The following is a 20,956-nucleotide window of genomic DNA, read 5'->3' on the forward strand; positions in this document are numbered from 1 at the left end:
TGCATAGAGTGAATGACAAAGAGATTCCTTCCATCAGTCTGTTCATTCTGAATTAAATTCTAATACATTTAATTACTCACTCTAAAAATAAGTAATTTTCAAGGTAAATAAATGAATAGACTCCTTATGCAAATCATTGGTTCTTCCTCAACACAGACATAATGATAAACTCTTTTAAAAGATCTTGTAGATCTCCCCCCACCACTCCATACACACGTGGCATAACACTGTCCTTGCTCTTTAATAGGCTTTTGCAGGACGGAGGTGGGCAGGTTGGGGAGGGTGACTTGTGCTCAACTGTAAGCTCACAGTCTAGTCGATGAGGCAAAATTACTGAACCAGAGACACACCACACCGCATACACACTCCTATTTCTACAGAGAGATCCCTGAAGTCATGAGAATCGCAGCTGGAACATGCCATTGTCTCCGATGGGTGTGTGTTCATCCATATGCAGGTGTGTTGAAGGGGTGCCAGGAAGTAATTAACAACTGCTATACTGATTTTTAGTCTAAACATCTACATAAGTGGGGAAAGAAGGAAGAGCTGAGGTGACTGCATAGAGAAGGTGTGATGTAAGCTGGGACCGGAAGTATCAGTAGGATGTGAATGACTGGAGATGAGAAGGCAGAAGACATTCTTGTAGGTCCCTTCTCTGTGCCTTCTCCTCCTCTTTCCCTATACAGTCTTACTTAGGTGATGCTCTGCTAGGAAAACCAGCCTGAGGAGTTGTTCGACTCTGAACCAGTAAGTTGAAGTTAAATTTTTAGAGCAACCTAATCTTTGGTTTGATAAGCTGCCAGACCTCAGTTTATTGGTGTCAGGCTATACTCTTCTTTTGAATGGTTATAGATGAAAGAAAATCTTCTTGGGCAAATCTTGAAATTAAGAAAATACTGAGAGTGTACTCCATGTCCTGTTCCTTGTTTTTATCCTTATACCTTGTCCACCTACCAGTATTCTGTTCCCTCCTCTCCATTTGCACTCAGTTCTCTCATAAGGCCATACCTGTGTTTCTAAAAAATCACTAAGTTACGTAAAATCACACGATAACAACCAAATGGTTTATGGGAAAAACATAGGGGTTAGGAGCACAACACACAAAAACTTCATCAGTGACACATAAACAAAAATATAGTCACCTAATGAAAACAGTGGTGTAATATTACACATCTTAAACAGCTAAGAAATCCATAAATACTACAGTGAATATGGCACTTTACCTTGAAAATGACCTGAAGTTTGCTTGCGACAGTGAACCTCAGAAGGGTTGCAGCTTGTGAGTCATGGTGAAGTGGTGAAAGGAAAGTTATCTGAAATTGGAAGGAAAATTACAAGAAATACCAGATGTGGGTGAGCATAGCTCATCACACACTCAGTGAACTGAGGTAGCTGGTCACTATTTGAGGGGTACGTGTGTATTATATATATTCTTCTTTGGTTCATCTGGGTGCAATTTTCTGCACTCACCTGGTGTTTCTTAGAGGCAAAATCCTGCAGAAGCAAATATAAAATTCCCATTATGTTCAGATTGTATCCTGATATATTTATGGCATTGGAATAAATTCTCATTTTCAAAATAAGGATTGTAGTGTAACCAACTGTACCTTGTTTTCTGTTGATGATTAACTAGCACCTTTCTTCCCCCCTACTTTATTGTTCTCTCCTCATCCTCGTAATATACAAAATTACTCTTATTTTTACTAAAGCTGATTGGAACATCCATCAACCAGATGGTTATTGAATATTGTCCCTCTCCAGGATGTTTGTGTGAAGTGTGGGAAGTAAAAAGGGTTTTGAAGCCATGGGTTCTGCCCTTACACAGCTCCAGGATGAGAAGCCAAGCACACACATTGGAAGCAAAACAGACATTCTTTAAAAAGTAACACTATATTATAGAATTAATACATCAGTGCTAGAGATAGGGTAAAATAGAGTTAGTAAGGTAAGAGTACTTAGAAGATAAAAATTTTGATCCAGATCTTAAACAAAGTAGCAAACATGGATTAGAGAAGTAAAAGAAATTCCTAACACTCAGAGAGAATGTGGAAATCCCCCTGGTTTTTTCTTTTTCTTTTTCCTTTTTTTATTCTCTTGTGCTCCAACCTCCAAGTGATCTTATGGTGGCAACAGAAGCTTCAGTGAGAGTCACCTAGAGCCACAACTCCAGAAGGAAAAGGAAAAACACTGTGTGTGCCTGCCCCCCCCACCCCCGTCTCTCTGCCTGCCTGCCTGCCTGCCTCTCTGCCTCTCTCCCTCCTTCTCCACCCTCCCCTCCACCTCTCTTGTAAGTAAGTAAAGACCCAGCTTTCTGGCCAACTGCTGGAACTGGAAGATACCAGGGGGATCACAGACAGAGATGACCTCAAGAAAAGTGACCCCATATAATGTTGTTCATGGGCTCCTAGGCTCATGCCCTGATCTGAAAGGAAAGAATCTGAGCCTAATCAGTGTATCAAAGACTTTGAGAACTGAAGTAAAAGACTACCACCCAGGACCCAGATGGACTTCTGGGTGGTGTACACATGGGACAGATCCAAAAAGCACTGCAGCAGTTTTAAAAACTGAACTGAGATCAGAACCACAGTCCACAGAAAGTGGATTGGAACTCATAGCTCAAACGTAATGAAATGAATTGCCTGCCAAAACAAAAACATCAACATTCTTCATAGGATTTAAACAAGACCCATAGACTCATAACATACTATTTGAAATATCCAGGATGCAATGCGAAATTACCTGGTATAAGAAGAACCAAGAAAAGCTCAACTTGCATGGGGAAAAAAAAATCAAAAGATGTCAATGCTGAAATGACACTGGTGTTAGAATTATATGACAAAAGAAATAGGAGATATAAAGAAGAACCAGATAAATATACTAGAACCAAAATATATTGTAACCAAAGTTAAAAAAAAAAAATCACTAGGTGGACTCAGTAGCAGAATGGAGGTGACAGAGGAACGAGTTGGTGAACCTGAAGATGGATCAGTAGATATTATCCCAGCTGAAGGAGAGAGAGAAAAGGATGGAGGAGTTGGGCAGAACAGAGCCTCGGGGACCTGTGGGACAATAATAGAAAGTCTAATAACATCCATATTGTTTGGAGTCCAAAAAAAGGAGGAGCACCAGGTTGAAAAAAATATATGAAGAAATAATGTGAGAACTTCCCAAGTTTGGCAAGAGACATAAACTTTTATAGATTCAAAAGGCTCAGTGAATTTCATACAGGATAAGCCCAAGGAAATTCACTCCCAGACACATCATAATCAAATTGTAGGAAACAAAATACAGAAAAATATTAAAAGTGGCTTATTGTATTATAAGGGACAATGATTCAAATGATGATGTGTTTCTTATCGGAAACCCTACAGGCCTGAGGAGGTGGAACAATGTTAAGTTGTGTGTTTTTTTTTTTTCTAATGTTGCCTATCACATTTTTCCCCCTTTTTGAGGGGAGATAATTAGGTTTATTTATGTATTTTTGATTTTTTTTAATGAAGATACTGGAGATTGAACCCCTCGTGCATGCTAACACACACTGTACCACTGAACTATACCCTCTTCCCAGAATTATGTTTCTAAACTGCTAAAAGAAAATAATTGTTAGTTCAGATTTTTAAATCTAGAACAAAAAAGAAGTATTTAGGAGTAAAGTTGAAAGATATTTTCAGATGAGGGAAAACTAAGAGAATTCATCACCAGCAGACCTGCTCTGAAAGTATTACTAAAGGAAGTTATGCAGACAGAAGAGAAATGATACTGGAAAGAAACTTGGAACATCAAGCATAAAGGAAGAGCAAAAGAAATGGTGAATATAATAGACTACTTTTTCCCCTCTTGAAATATATTTGATAGGTGAAAGCAAAAATTGTAGTGTTGTCTGATAAAGTTTTCAGTGTACATAGGTGTAATATATAAGACAACTACAACATAGAAGGGGGAGGGAAGAGGGACCTATATGGGTTTTACATTCCACTTAAAGTGGTAAAATTTTTATTCTAAGTATATACATTGTCATCCTTAACTATGAACTTTCCAAAGAGATGTTGTCAAAACTACAATTTAATTAAATAAATTTTCAAATTTTGAATAATCCAAAAGGGGGCAGGAAATGGGAAAGAGGAAGGAAAAAACAGACAAACAGAAAACAAATAATAAAATGGTAGACCCAAATCCAAACATATCAATAACTACATTAAATGTAAATGGTCTAAATGTATATACACCAATTGAAAGACAGAAATTGTCTGTATTTTTTAAACGATGCAACAATCAAATGTCTTCAAGAAACTCACTTCAAATATAATGATACAGGTAGGTTAGAAGTAGAAAGTGGCAAAAGGTATACCATGCAAACATTAATCAGAAGAAAATTAGAATGGCTATATTAATAGCAGAAAATTAGACTTCAGAGCAAAGAAAATTACTGGGGATAAAGAGAGATTTTACATAATATAAGAAAGCTAGTTCACTAAGGAAAGATAATCCAAAATTTGCATGCACCTAACAACAGTGCTTCAAAATACCTGAAGCAAAAACTGGCAGCACTGAAAGGAGAAATAGACAATCCATAATTATACTTGGCAACTTTAGCACTCTTTTGATTTTGTAATTGATAGCAATATTGGCCAGAAAATCAGCAAGGATATAGGAGAACTGACAACCAACTGGATCTAATTGATATGTATAGAACACTCCACCCAAGAGTAGACAATCTACATTCAGGTTCACGTGTAACATTCAACAAGATAGACTATGTTCTGGGTCATAAAAAGAATCTTCATGAATTAAAAAAAATTAAAATCGTACCAAGTATACTCTCTAACCAAGTAATTCTAATGGAACTAAACTAGTCAGTAAGAGAAAGATAAGAGGAAAATCTCCAAGTTCTTGGAAATTAAACAACATACTTCTATAATGGGTCAAAAAAGATCTTAAGGAAAATTAGAAAATATTTTGAACTGGGTAAAAATGAAAATACAACATATCAAATAGTGACTGAGACAATATATACTGTGATGCATACTGTAATACAAAGTAGGTCAATTACCAATATTTGAATGTTTATACTATTATGTGTTCATCATGGATACGTATAAAATCTGTAAAATACTCAAGTAACAAGTGTCAAGAGATTGTATATTAATAGTTCATTTGACAGTTAAGTATTAAGTAATTATGCTGTCAGAATCAGGTGAAGATCTAGAGAAAGTGAAAACTGAACAAAGTAGGATGATGCAGCTAAAGTAGTGTTTAAGAGGGAAATTGATAGCATTAAAATGTTTCAGTTAGAAAAAAAGAAAGAGCTCAAATCAATAATCTGAGTTTCCAGCTTAAGAAAATTTTTTAAAAAGCAGAGCAAAATAAACCCAAAGTGTAGGAAGAAGGAAGTAGTGAAGATACATCAATTAAATTGAAAGAATAGGGAAAATCAATGAAACCCAAATCTGGAAATTTGAAAAGAACAATAAAATTGATCTGGCAAGGCTGACAAAGATAATAAGAGAAAAGATACAGATCAGCAATATCCAAAATACTGGGCCTCCACAGATTTTAAAAAGGACAATAACGGAATACTACACACATACTTGACAATTTAAGGGTAGTGTACCAACTCCTCAAAAATCAAAAAGTAAAAATTCATCCAAGATGAAATAGATAACATCAATGTTCATATCTGTTAAAGGAATTGAATTAATAATTGAAAAGAATAATAAAGTTGGAGGACTCAATAACCAATTGTAAGACTTAAAATAACACTACAGTAATCAAGGCAGTGTGGAACTGGCAAAAGAAGCCTAGACCAATGGAAGAGAACAGAAGAGTCACACAAGTGTGGCAATTTGATTTTAGACAAAAATGCTAAAACAATTTAATAAAGAATGAATAGCCCTTTTAGCAAGTAATGTTGGAAAATTTGGACATCCATATGCAGAAAAGATAAACTTTGAGCTAAAGCTCTTTATATAAAAATTAACAAAATACATCACAGATCTAAATGTAAAACTGTAAGACTAAGAAGTAACACATAAGAGAAACTCTTCGTGACCTAGGGTTAGGCAAAGAGTTCTTAGACATGAGGTCAAAATCATGATCCATAAAAGAAAGGGAAAAATGATCACCTGGACTTCATCAAAATAAAAACCTTTGCTTTGGAAGAGACACTATTAAGAGAAAGAAGTGACAAGCCACAAATGTGGAGAAAATATTTACAAATCACATATCCAACAAAGGACCTGAATCCAGTATATATAAAGAACTCTCAAAGCTCACAGTTAAAAAAAAAAAAAGCAAACCAATTTTTTAACAAACCAATTTTAAAATAAGCAAAAGACTTGAACAGATTCTCTACCAAAGAGGACATAAAGATGACAAATTAGCACGTGAAAAGTTGTTTCATTATTAGCATCAGGGAAATGCAAATTGAAACCATGACAAGATATCACTTCACACTTATTAAAATGGTTAAAATACAAACTACTGACAATATCAAATGCTGATGAGGATGTGGAGCAACGGGAATCTTCATACTTATCTGCTGGTGAGAATGTAAAACGGTGCCACCAGTCTGAAAACAGTTTAGCAATTTCTTCTAAAGATCACTATACACATACCATATGACCTAGCAATCCTCTTGAGTACTCCAGAGAAATGAAAAGTTATGCCCATACAAACCCTGTACAGAAATGTGTCTAAGCAGCTGAATCCATAATAGCCAAAAACTGGAAACACCACAGACACACTTCAATGGATGAATGAATGAACTGTGGTGCTTTCACACCATGGAGTGTTACTCAGCAGTGAAAAGGAACACCCAACAACTTGGGTAGGTCTCAGAGGCATTATGCTGAGTGAAAGAAGTCAGACTCAAAAGGTACATTCTGTATGATTCCATTTATATGGCATTCTTGAAATTACAGAACTGCAATGATGGAGAACAGATCGGTGGTTGTCATGGATTAGAGAATGGTGTGAATACAAAGGGGCAGAAAAGGTAGTTTTGTGGGTGATGGAACTGTTGTGTATCCTGATTTGTCGTGAGTGTTACATGTGTTAAAAGTTGTAGAACTGTACCCCCTCCCAAGATAATTTTACTGTGAAATTTTTAACAGTAAAAATTAAAGAAAATTGCAATTCTATGGCCTGGTGATAAGAAGATATAACTCTACTTCAAGGATAAATATTTTCAAATAAAAAGATGTATGTGGAAACAGAGCAAAATGAGCTCCTTTTCCACAAACAAATTAGATGACTTCAGTGGCCGGCATTGAGGTTACCATGAGGTAAGTCCCAAAGCTGCCACCTTGAAAACACAGCCCACCTAAATAGATGTGTCACTGGAAGCCCCTGCTAAGCTTTTTATCAAGAAATCTACATCAAGGAGAAAGTACCCAACAATGGCAAAAATCTTTTTAGGGAACAAAACAGTAATATTCTCACTGGTAAAGTAAAAGCAAAGGAAGGTTTTCCTAAGCCCAGCTTGAAAAATGGATGGGATAGATCTGGGCATCAGAGTGTCAGGCCACCCATTTCAGCCATTTAAAGAAGAAAGTAAAGCCTTGAAAACATGAGTGTTTTGAATAGGAAATTCTGGGTTTTGAAACAGTGTGGTCTTCTGTCAGTTTTGTTTTGTTTTGTTTTGTTTTGTTTTGTTTTGTTTTACAATGGTAGAGTTCAGGAAGCTCTGTGTTCTTTTAGGCAATGTAGACATGTATTTGCTTATAGTTATCATTCTTCTGCCTTAGTTACTGAGGGGGAACATAGCATCCTGGAGAGCAAGAGACTCAATCCTGGTTTGTTTTCTCTTTATCTAACCCTACGGCATCCTAGAACCCCTTTCATACATACTTCACACACTTTCCCTTCCTGTCAGTTAAAGGTGATCATTTAAAAACAAACAGTCCACAAAAAGAAGAGCACAGATTCTAAATTTTTGTGGTAATAATTGAAAATGTAAATTAGTTTCAGTCATGTTCCTTTTGTTCTCCTGGTTTAAAATTACTGGTTAAGGTTATTTTACATTCACAACTGTTAAAACAGTGTATCTGAGAGAGGTGAAATGGATTACCGTGGAGTCATGTCGGTGGGTGGCACCTCCCACAGGCCTGTGCATGACTGAGTGCTCAAGCTGCCTCCGGGCTTCTGCCCACTTATGCCAGCTCTAAAGGGGAACAATATTCCAATAAAGATGTTTTCTTTCCTTTTATTCTACAATGGTTGTGATTTACACCATTCCATATTAGGCTTAGCAAATTCACATCCTCATTGTCAGCTGATGATGTACTAATTTGCCCTTTTCATTTCTTCACAAAACCACCTGGCCTATTTGGAGACCATAGGGCTCTAGCTCCTATATTCTGAATATAAATTCATGGCATTTTATTTTATTACATTTATTTTATTAGCATTAAAAAGAGTTCGAAGCTGCATTCTATGGGTGAGGCCCCCAATCTTATCCAAAGATACCTGTGGAGTATTTCCACTTGTACCTGTTTTATTTATAAAGTTGCTCTATTGAAGTTCATCTATAAAAATAGATTCCATTACTACGAAAATGTTTGAAAACCACTCACCTGGACAGGTGAAATTCACAAATAACAAGGAGTTGAATTTTTAACCAGTCATCTCCACTTCCCATCCCTCTAAATGTTTATTTAGAGTATTGCTAACAAACATTTGCCTGATTTCATTTTTTATTTGCTCAATATTGGAACAGTGTTTATTGAATACTTACTATATGCCAGGACCATATTTCAGGAAGGCGTATTACTTATTCTCACTTTGCTGGTTGAAAAACTGCTGAGCAGTGAAGTGTCCCAAGGCAGGAAAGAGGAAGAACGAGGAAGCCGACTAACTGCATCCAAGTAACTGAGCACCGCGGTGTGTGTATCCAAGGTGGCGGTGACTCAAGTGAGATAGGTGGGCGGTGACAAATGATTTGTAAGAAACAGACCTGCTGAAGTTCAGATTGAGACACTTCTGTTATAGTCACCGGGAATTACAGGACAATCGGAGCCCAGAGGAATGCAGAAGAAATGACATTTTTTCATGTCAGTGGAACCTGCCAAGGAATCAGATAAGATGCAGGCATAACGGAGGCTTAGGGACTAAGGAATGGGTCATTGTTGACCCTTGAACTTTCTGTGCAAATCCCAGTTAGACTATGAGAGAGCCTGGGAGATAAGACAGGAAAACAATGGGATAGGATCTAAATCTGTTGAGGCTGGGATTGAAGCCTATCTCAGCACCTAAGGACAGCTTTTAAACTCAGGGAGAGAGCATTCATGGGACACATTATCAAAGGGCATCCCGTGCTTTGAGACCTAGATATACAGAGCCTGGATAGGATTTTTGTTTGTCTTTTTTCTGATTTTTCCAAACATAATTGCTTAGGTCTCAAAACTTTTTTAAAAAGTTACAGGAAATTACTGTTTTCTTCCTTTTAGGGGGAAATAGTTGAGAGAGAACACATTCATGGCTGTGCATTTTATTCCAAGGAAAGTCCATTAGCCAGTTGGTGTTTTGCTTGTTTTAACATCTCTGTGTAGAATGGTTTGGTTTCCTGTTGAAAGTAGGAGGTAGCCTAGGTAAGCTTTCAGTAGGAAAGACCAGGGCTTGAATACAAGCAAGCCTAGTTTCTAATTAAACAAATGTCTAATACTGTAATTTGTAATGCACTCTAAAGAGAAAGGGCAAAGAGCAGCCAAAGTAGTTTTTGTTGGCTCTGTTTTTGCAGTGCTAATATAATTCTGGCAAATTGGAAGAATTTAGATGAAGAATGAGTGAATTACACATGCGTGTGCATTAATGCCCTTCCTTTTGTTACTTTTTTCCCCATTGTTTATCAAAATTAATTTGCTGACATTCGAAAAGTACACCTACAGTGACTTGTTACTGAATAGCTTCTTGTACTAAACATCTCGGAGGAAAATCCGAAGACATCTACTGTGAGTCTTTAGGATGTGTAATGATTTCAGTAACTAAATTATGTTAATAGCTACCTGAAATTTCCTGTAGAAAGTCCAAACCATTGGACTCCAAAAAATTATTTATCAGTAAGAGAATTACTTTTTCTTACCTTGTATTTTGATGGTGGCTGGTTAGGATGGGGAGTCTGTGGTCTTAAAGCCTAGTGGCCATGTTGAAGGTAAGGTACATGGATTCACTTCATTGACTGAACTGACTAGAACAGGATCTTGGTCTAACAGTCTGACCAGTAAAACTGAATAGTAATAAGAACTGATTCTTAACTAATGAAATAGGACAAGGAAGGCATAAATGTTAAATCTGCTTCTGCCTACTGTATTTATCTCTTCTATCGTGCCATTGATTATAAGACATACCACTGATTTAGTAACAACGTTTCAGGGAAAAGAAAATCATTAGCAACCATTAAAATGTGATGCAAGGTGTCTTAGAATCAAGGCAGGAGTATTACAGAGTGCATCACTTACATGGTAGCTAGGCAAATTGAGTGCTTACCATGTGCCAGACGGTACACTTTGTGCCATACACTTTATATGCATTATCTGATGTAACCCTCACAGCACTCACATGAGTGTTTTACAGATGAGGAAACTGAGGCTTGGAGAGGTTGACTCATCCAAGGACTCCGCCTGCAATAAATGTCAGAACCAGGATTTGAAAGAGAGTCTGTCTGACTCCAGAAGCCACACACATATACTTACCCTTTGTCGTTAACCTAAGACTTTATACCAAAATGAAAGATTAAAAGCAGTTAGCAAAGTTCTCTCCAAAACCTACCTCTTCACTTTCTGTTAAAGTAGCTGGCCTCCCCCAACAACAAACAAAGCAAAAAAACACATTTCTTGAATACTTCTCAGCTTCATTTTTTAAGTTTACTGTTATGTATGTGAGTCTGCGATAGTCTGTAAAGCTATCAGTCACTTTAAAACTACATTCATAGCTACAATATCTGCCTTCTAATAGCTTATAAAGTGTATAAGCTCATTATAGGCAGACACACACAGTAGAAAGAAACAAGGACTGTAGAAATGCATTGTAGCCAGATTTAACCAAAAAAAGATTTAAAGCAGACATATGCTACCTGCGGTTTCAGGCACTGTTGTAAGCATTTTCTTCTCTATTTAAACTCTTGATCTGCACCATAGTCCTGTGAGACACCGTTGTCCTCCCTTTTTTTTTTTTTAACAGATTAAGTACATAGTGCAGTTAGATGCCTTGCCTGATACCACATATCTGCTAAGTGGTAGAAGCGGGATTTGAACCCAGACTAGTTCGAGTCTGCTCTTAACAACTACACTACACTTGCCTCGTTTTCTATTTTCACATTTAGTAGTTTAAAATACCTTGGCTTGACTTACCACCTTTCTTCTAAGGAGCTTGTGCTATTGGCCTCTCACCTTGGGAGCCTGAAATGTCTGTGATATGATCACGGAGATTACACTACCTTAAACAGAAGTGCTGTATTAGCTGCATAGAGATTAAAAGCAAGGGAGTATTTTTTCCAATTTCTGCCTATTGGAGAGGTGGAAATTAACTATTTGCTTACATGATCAGTGACTTTTACTTAGAACTCTTAAGAATATATTGTTTGGCCTTGGCTTTTGAATGAAGTTCACAAAAATTTTAAAAGGAAAAAAAAAAGTCAAGTTCTTGCAAGTGCCTGTTTGGTTTATTTCAGGAAACTTCTCAAAGGTGAGTATTTGCAGCAAATAAAGAGTTCCAGTACTTACTACCAATTACTTAGCACTCACTGTACGCCAGGTACTGTACTAAGTGTTTCACACATTCAGTCCTCTTAATAGTGCCTTGAGGGGGGTCCCGCCTCCCCCCTTCACAAAGGAGAGGAGAGTTTACTTTGTCTCTCTGAGCCTTAGTTTTTTCATTTGTAAAACAGAAAAGGAAAGCCTCTTTATGTTCTCATAGGAATTTCTAAATCTAGATGAAATTTTTCTTAAGTGTAAGGCCACAGAGCTGTGTAGAACATAAACTTTACTTTTATAAACTCAAATTTTGACATCTTTCCGATCAAAGGCACAATTTCTAAAAGGTGCTCCTCAGAATGAAGATGAGCAAAAGTTAAACAATTAAATTGACACAGACATTGGGTCCCCAGTGCAACCATCGTATACTTTGGAAAGCTTTTTGTTTGGCTTGGCCGGTTTTCCCCTGGCAGCCTCCACCTCTAGCCCCCAGGCCCATCCCCTTTGCTCTGGCCCCATGCTTCAGCCACTTTGACTTGGGGTGGGCTGTGCCCTAAACACGTCATCACCGTAGCCTAACTGCCTACTGCCAGGTGCTGAGAGTAGACTGCTTCCTGGTACACGAAGCGAGTATTTCAGGTTGAAAACTGGCCACAAAAGAACTGATTAACACGCAGAATGACATCGTTGAAAGCGCATGAATGAAAGTGGCATATTAGAAAGATCAAGGGGCTTGGATGCTGAAAACCTGAGATCAAGTCTTGGCTCTGCCCCCTACTAGCTCCGTGACCTAGGGCAAGTCCCATAACCTCTGTGAGTCTCAGCTTTCTTATCTGTAAACTGAGGATAATCAGAATAGCTAGTTCATTTATTGAAGATCAAATGGGAGAAAGCATAATGCAGGGGAGATTGCGCTGAAAACTAGAAAGTGTCAAATGGATATTCGTACATCATGCTAAACTTAGTCAAGCCTCTGCTTTAGCTTAGTGTGATTTAACACATCTATAGCATTCAAGACATCTCTTTCAGCTTTTTTTTAAATTGAAGTATAGTTGATTTATAATGTTTATTAATTTCTGATGTATGACATAGTGTTTCATTTATACATGTATATATATTCCTTTTCATATTCTTCTCCATTATAGGCCATTACAAGGTACTGAAAATAATTCCCTGTGCTACACAGTAGGACTTTGTTGTTTATCTGTCAGCTTTAAATAGATGCATGTATGGACTTTAAAATTGTACGTCAATTATTCCTACACCAGCACTTCATGCCAAGATGTAACATGTCATTTGGCAATTTAAAAAAAAGGGCTTGATTCTTGCCATGAACCGTCATTCTAATTTTGATTCCACTAGCTTTTCTAGGTTTTCAAACTGACCATAACTAACTACATTCACTGACCAGATCTGGGATCATGAACAGATGACCTTACTGTGATGAGCTCTGTTAAGGAAAATAATTCTAGTTTTCCTCTACCTCACAGAGCTGTTGCGAGAAGCGACTGCTTTGAAAAGTCTAACATACTGTGCAAGTGCAAGGGACGTGAATCAAAAGAGTGAATATTATGATTAAAGAAAGACCTCTCAGTGTTGCATAAGAATTAAAATACACGAATAATTCTGTTAGAAAATGGAGGGTAAACATGCCGTTAAAAAGGCATAGAGTGTGGTTGTCGTGAAAAGAGGGTATGTAGATGGAAGTATCCACATTTGACTGTGATGCCCTGTTGGAGAAGATACACTCACACCAGACTATAGGCTCCTGTGATCTTACCCTGTGTCTCTCATTCACTCGTGTAGCCTTAGCAGCTGGAGCAGTGCCTGGCAAGTGGTAGATGCTCAGTTTGTTGGATGAGTGGGTGAGTCTTTCTGATGATCACGGTGACTAGTGGTGTGAAGAGAGACTGACTTTGGCGTGGCTTGTTGGCTTGGCCATGATAGCCTTGTCCCAGTTCTCCATCTGAGGCAGAACTTGTTCTGAGAGGTCACCTAGCCCAGAGTTCACATTAACATCCAGGTCAAATTACAAGGTTAAGTTTTCATCCTAAATGTCGCGTCAATTTATTTATAGTAGCCATGTACATTTATTTTACTAATTGTTGCTATTACCCATCTTAGACCCTTAGGGTCCAGTTATTAAGATGTTAGAAAGCTGGGCAAACACTCTAGATGTCAATTTTGCCTATTTTTTTGTGGGTTAGTGGGGAAGTGGTGGAGAATTTTTATTTTAACAAGATTAAGATGTATTTGGGTGAACATGCCAGTAAAACAAAGTCAAGTTGTAGTTTTCGATCTAAATTAGATTAGAAAGAAAACCTTAGAAATTATGTAATCTAGGAAACTTTTTTTCCAAATAAGATTTCATGCAAAATCCCTGCTATAAAACAGATTAATGATATTTTTATTAATATAGATGTCTATTTTAACTTTATAACATTTTTTTCATTTCTCAGTGAGAACACCAGTTAATATGTTGGAATCTTACATGTCTTAAAATTTGGAATGTAGTACATGTGAATGTGCCTATTAGGAATTTTTTTTTACAATGAATATATAGTCAATGAAATAGAATCAAATATTTGGAGAAGCCTCCAAGGTGCATGGATGGAACATACTTGAAAAGGACTGGTCTAGTCCCACTCATTCATACTATAGATATGGAGGTTGAAAAGATAATTACAGAACTTCGTTGTGTCTCCAGATTTTGCTTCTTGGTATAGTGATATTAATGACATTAATAAGTCTGAACGCAGTTGATTACCTCAGTATTTCTAGATATCAAGGATTTCTCCTACTGCAGTAAATGTTTCTAGGCCATCTTATGGTTCCAGTGGAATCCAAGGTGATTTACAACCCTTTATTTTTATATTATGCTTCCTTTTGGTTAGAAATTTGTATTTAAATGTTTCAAATTTTTTATCGTGGTGTTAATACATCGTTATAGGTAGGACAGGGAACAAATTGAAGTCTTTAGTTTTTTTGGTGGGTTTTTACATTTTTTTTTTGACATAGAGTTAACCTAGAAATACAACATTTAAAGAAAGGAAAAGTTTTGAAAGGAGGGCAGTAAATTCAGCATAGAGTCCCAGGATTGTCCTCAGTCCCAGTGAAGACCTCATGGCCAGTATTTGGGTATTTCAACATCTGCAGCGTTAAAGCCAGCCCTGTCTCCTAAGATGGAAATTGCCACGTGCAGAATGACTTGATAGAAAATGGTGTACATTCTATATAATCTTCTAACAGCAGAATACGACCAGTGGCACTTCCCCTAAAAAAAATAAATTACCCGAAATTTGCAGCACATTCATATTCAATTTCATCACAGCAGATGCTCATTAGTATGTTGTTATTAATTGGTATTCACTTTAGGTTTTGTTTAAAATGAAGATAATAATTAGGTTTTAATTACTGCATCGTTTGGGGGGGGTTGTCAGTAGGGAGAGGGAAAGAGTGAAATGCCTCTTAAAGCACTGGAATAGTTCCTGATGCTTATTCAGCACCGTGTGCTGCCACAGACTGAAAAATAACTTCATCTTTAGGACGAGGATTCTCAAATGAAGAAATTGCTGTGTATGTTTTTTTAATAAGCCTGTCGTTATCAAGAACTCACTGTAAATTGTCTACTTGATGGACATACTGAATCAGATGATAATGTGTGCTACCATTCTTCCTAATCAAATTACCAAAAAGACTTCTTGGAAAAGTAACCCTGACAAGAGGCTGATTAATGAAGTGATGGCAATGTTTTGTATTAGAACTAATTGAAGTAATCCAAATAAGTTATTTCTGTAGCCTATGGAAATAATTTCCTTTGCAAAGAAGTACAGTGGAGTTGGCAAACCAGTGTTTTTTTCTCCCTCTTTTGTTCCTTTCTTGGGAAAAAAAAAACTAAGTTAATAGAGATATTGCAAATGGGTAGAAAACCAGTTTGAGTGGCAGGGAAAACAAGAAATCTTACCTGAGTCTTTCATAATCAAGACTAATAATTTATATAAAGCTTAAAGGTATAGGGAAATCAAGGGGTACTGGAATTCTAAAGGCATACCTTTACTAAAATACTAGAAATGCCATTTTTAATGGATTCATAAAAAGGAGTCGTTCATATTCAAGAGTTTAAACATATTCCTTACACAAAACTTTCTGGAGCACCCATCGTGGGCATGGCGTTAGATTTTCCGACTATGCACAAGTCCAAACCCTCCAGAAGCTTACAGTCTAGTCAGGCAGGTACAGGGTCTGCCATGTGTCCACTGTGACCTGGGAGTGCCAGTCATGGTGCTGGCTGCCCTCCATGTGCGGTCCCGTTATCTTTGTAACATTCCCAAGAGGGTTATTAGCCTCATTTTATAGATGAAGAAATTGAGATATGAAGAGGTGAAGCTCTGTGACCCAGGTCACCCCAGCCTTTAAGTGGTAGACCTGACTTTCCAACCCCAAAGCTGGTCTGCCACCAGGAGGTACACACAGGAAACAGTGGAAATCATTTCAAGGGACTGGTGTTGTATCCTGAGGCAACATGTTGAGGCTCACTGAGGGGTGGGAGACAGGTTCTGTGAATCCCTTCCTTCCACAAACCCTCACTGGGGGCCGCCCGCACAGCCGGCTCTGGCCTAGGCACCGGCAGTGCAGAGGGAGCTCCCATCCTGGGAGGCACAAGCATGATCAGACCGGGGAGGACTGTGGAGAGGGGTCTCGGGGCAGAGGGACATTCTGAGCCATGGGGACCCAAAGGAGAGGTGACTGGGTTTGTCAGGTGCAAGGTGGGCATACCGAAGCATGGTGCCTCAATAGGCTTCCCAGAAGCCATGATGACTGTGAGGTCTGATGAGGTCGGGAGCAACTGAGTGGATCTCTAGGCAAAGCTGCAAGGATGGGCCTGGAAGGAAGGGTGGAATTGCATGGGCCGAGGCCCAGAGGAGAGAGAACACTGGGCCTACCAGCCCAGAGCAGGGGTGGTAGGGAGTGGGCGAGTATGTGGCCAGGCCGGTGGTTGAGGGGCATGTGGAGAACTCTTGGGAGTGAGCCTGAGGGATTGGAACTTTGGCTGGTAGATGGTGAGGGAGCTGCAGGGCTTTTTCAGCAAAGGTGTCCCAAGGCACTCTTCCATTTCTGGACAGGTACCTCATGATCTTTGTCAGTGCCAGAACATAGAGTTTAGAGTTCTGAATCTGCTTCATGCTGTGATGCCTAGAGTAAATTCTATCTTCACCTTTTGCAAAGTAATGGGGTTAAACACACCAGCATTGTATTTTAAAGTTTTAGTCTGTGCTGGTTTATTTGTGCTTATAAAAGAAGAAGAATGTTTAATGATCAAAAACACGTTTGGGGTGCATTTTGCAGTCTGGGGCAGACCATTTTCCTTCCTGATTGTTCAGACTTGAACCAAATGAATTTGACTTTTATGAGTTTATACGAGTTGATGTGAGAAGGCAGGCCTTGAATGTTCTAAGTTATATGTGGATGATCACTTGAGTTGCTGCAGATAATCTCTAGCATCTTGAGCCCGACTCTTCCTTCAAGTTGATACAGAGGTAGTTGTAGCTAACTTCTCTGTCCCTACAAGTGAGGGCAGGAGAGAGAAGACTGGTTATTGCCAGACACAAAGCTTAGAGAGGTAAAAAGACTATAGTGTCAAACTAGTTCAGAAGAAAGTTGAAAATCAGCCACTTTGGAAACAGTTTGGCAGGTCCTGTGATCCCCCATTTCCATCTTCAGGAATTGTAATCAACTGAAACATTCACATATGTACTTTAAAGGCACGTGTAAGAATACACACAGTAGCACCATTCTTAATAGCCAAAAAGCTTGAAACTACTTAAATGCCCATCATCTGTAAAATGGATGAATAGGTGGTGGTATACTCGTTCAGTGGACTACCTCGTGGCAATGAGAATAAGCAGACTCCCGCTACAGGCAACAACATGGATGACTCTCATGAACATAATGTTGAGCAAAAGAAACCAAAGACAAAAGAAGGCAAACTGTATGATTCTGTGCACATAGAAGTGTGTGTATGTGTATGTGTTTAAGGTAAATCTGTTGTTATGCTTCGGGAAAGAGGGGAAATGATGGGACTGGAGAAGAGTTAGGCTTCTGGGAGGCTGGGAATGTTCTTTCTTGTTCTGGGTACTGATTACAGGGATCTGTTTACTTTGTGCATCAAACTACACACTCATTTGTGCATTTTTGGTATGTACATTATGATTCAACAAAAAGAACAAAAAACCAAAATGCAAGTCAGGTTTAACCCTGCCCCATCTTTATGTAAGAGAAGATCTATCTTATCCTAATCTTGGAATAACTTGCTTGAACAAGCCAGCATCTTCCTCAAAAACATTTCTCAGGACAATTTCTCAGGCTATTTTGGTTAGCGTAAATTCCTTTATCTTGAGCCAGGTTGGCAGGATCGAAGTCCCTGGTTCTAAAAGTATCTCCAGGGGAGGTAGTCTGTAGCATAGCAGTTCTCTTCTTGGACTCCCCGCTAGAAGTACCTGGGAGCCCTTACAAATGCCACCCCCAGCATTCTGCCCTGCATTCTGAGTTAGTTGTTCGAGGGGTGAGGTCTGAGAATCAGTATTTTTTAAATGCTCCCCAGGTGATTCGAGTGTGCAACCAGGTGAAGGACCACTGATCTAAGGCCTGAGATCAGAAGTCTCAGGAGAGACATTGGGGACTGTAGCCCAGTGGAAACAGAATTACCGTTTCATCTGAAAGCACTACTTCAGCTTGGAGAGAGAACAAAAGTTGCATTGTTTCTAATGTCATCTGATTATGAGATTCAAGAAGAATGAATCAGAAATAGTGGCGTTAAAACCTTTTCCTCGCCTTCTTTGTTTCTTCCATAGTATTTGCTAAGTGACCCCCCTGTGCCAGGTACATCAAAGCGGAATTCCTTCCCTACCCCTGTGGGTGTACGGGGCCACACTTACTACTCTGGTACCACTCCGAGCAGCTAACTAACTTGAATGCAATGCGTGATACACACGGTAGCTGTCTCAGCTCAGCACTGTCCTTACTAAATTACAATTGGCCACTTTGAGACATGATGTTCTAACTATAAAGGGAGACTGAAAGAAGCCTAGGCACTGTGTTGAGTGCAATTTTCAAGGGAAGAGCAAGAAATCGAAAATTTTAAACCAATAAGTGAAAGCTGAAGAGAGAAAGAAATGTTAAAATATCTTATTTTCTTGAAGTATTTTCCATCCAATCTTGTACAGTCAAAATGAGCATTTAAGTATGGGGGAAAAAACCCACTGAAGATCTCAGAGAAGACTAGAGGGTGTCGGGTTTCTTGATTAGAAGAGTTTGTCACAAAGGCAAAAGGGAAAAGATGATAACGATAAAAAGAAAAAGCCCTTCCAAGTGATCACAAATTAATGGTGCAAAATCAAGAAAACAAAAGTAGGTGTTATTCTTGTTCATTTAAACTATAGTTTTCTGTGTTTCATGTGTGTTCTTTAAAACCACTTAATTGTATTTGACATTGAAAATCTCATAGGGCCTTTTGTTTTCGACCAGTTTACTAATTGCTAAATATGTCAGGAATCAAAAGGGCAGGAGGTGTTGGTATATTTTTTAAAAATATATAACTCCTTTTTAATTTTTTCCCCTATTTTCCTTATCCATTTAGGCAGTGACTTTCAATTAGCCTGCCTACTAATATCAGGTCACTAAACTCCGTGGCTGACGCTTTATTCCTTCATGTGGGTTGTCACTCGTTTGCTTCAGTTGGCTGGCAAAGGTTGTTGTATATCCATTACCAGCAACACAGCACTTTGCATTTCTGAATTGACAAGCAGCTATATTGACCCAGCGCTTATTATGGGTCAACAGCTGCGTTAACCAACGGAAGGACTGAGGGGCAATTAAAATGAATTGGCAAAAATATATCTTCCTAATTTACTCCAATTTGTTATTTATGCTAACATTGTATGGCTTCTATGGTGACACTAAACAGAATGGACCCAATAATGGCAATTAACATAAAAATATAATGGCTAATCAAATTGACAGCAACTGTTTCTCATCATCTCGACACACAATACATTATCAAAACAAACTATTATGAAGGAGGTAATTTCAGTGTTCTATTCAACCTGCAGCATGTGTGCAGTCAGGGAGATGTGTACCAGCAATTACTGCTGAATCTAAAAAACTAAACAAATAACTTAATCGCTGTCGTCCTCCTCTTTTTTTCCCCCAGGAAGCAGTAATCAGGATTTGCTAAAAATAACTGGTGTATAATAGTATAATGATGATGCATATTGTAGAATAGCTAATAAGAAATAAAATAGTCTTCTAGGTGTATACTTTTAAAAATAGGTTCAGGTAAAGAAAGACTCGTGGAAGGAATGCACACAAAAAAAGACAATAGCCCTGGCTGATGAATAGCTCTGTGTGGGTTATTCCTGCAGCCTAATATTTATAGATACCATTTGTAATGGCCAAAGAAGTTTAAAACGTACTAAATTTAGTAACAGATTTTATAATGGAGTGAGCAGGAAGGTCAACCATTGAGCTCCCATGACTAAATTTCAGTGACTTCTGTACCCAGTTGAGTTGTAGTTTTTCATCATTGATAGCCAGCTCAGATCCTAGGATCTAATACTTGGTTACCCAAAGAGAGTCCCTTCAGAATTAAGGCTATTTCTATATCGAGTTCTAGATAGTGGTTTTCCTTAAGTTCTTCATCACATGCTGCTCTGGGTACCACCTGACTCTGCTGCATAGATTGTACAAATGACCGGTTGTTGTGGCCATTCACTGATTCAGCAAGCCAGCATCTGTAGCATGCAGACTGTGCCAGCTAGCTGTGTGTTCGTTGTTACTGGTGCCCACCCTGGTGCACAGTAGGTGCTCAGTTGACATTCATTAGATTTTTTTGTCCATCCAAGGCAGCAATGGAGAACTGGTATTGTGCTTGTCATTTGAGCTTTTCATTTGAGAAGTTCTGAGGGGTGAGTTGTTGCACCTTGGTAGGACACCCCTAACCCCAAAGAAAACACCAAAGCCCTGGCTCATTGTCCTTTGGCATAAAGGTTTGCCCCGTGTCCAACCCTGTAGGAAGAAGGAAAGTCAGCTCCTAGTGCAGCTGCTTTAAAATAAATAGAAATGCATTGGAATGCGATTCTCCAAATAATTCTCACTTTGATTGTTGAGTTGACTGCAGATATTTTTCCCCACACAGGGTGAGATACAGTGGCTTAGGAGAATACACAGTGACTGGATAACCTTGGGAACATCACAATAGATACTCCTGTGAT

At 38.4% G+C, this 20,956-nt stretch overlaps 1 protein-coding gene across 3 annotated transcripts in view; it reads left to right on the plus strand.

Annotated features, from left to right (window-relative positions):
- Nucleotides 1–20,956, plus strand: part of POLA1 (DNA polymerase alpha 1, catalytic subunit) — a 268,997-nt gene that overhangs the window by 184,920 nt on the left and 63,121 nt on the right. The gene's annotated exons all lie outside the window — the stretch shown is intronic.

The sequence above is a fragment of the Vicugna pacos genome, chromosome X, assembly GCF_048564905.1.
Source record: "Vicugna pacos chromosome X, VicPac4, whole genome shotgun sequence".
In the NCBI taxonomy this organism is placed as follows: Eukaryota; Metazoa; Chordata; class Mammalia; order Artiodactyla; family Camelidae; genus Vicugna; species Vicugna pacos.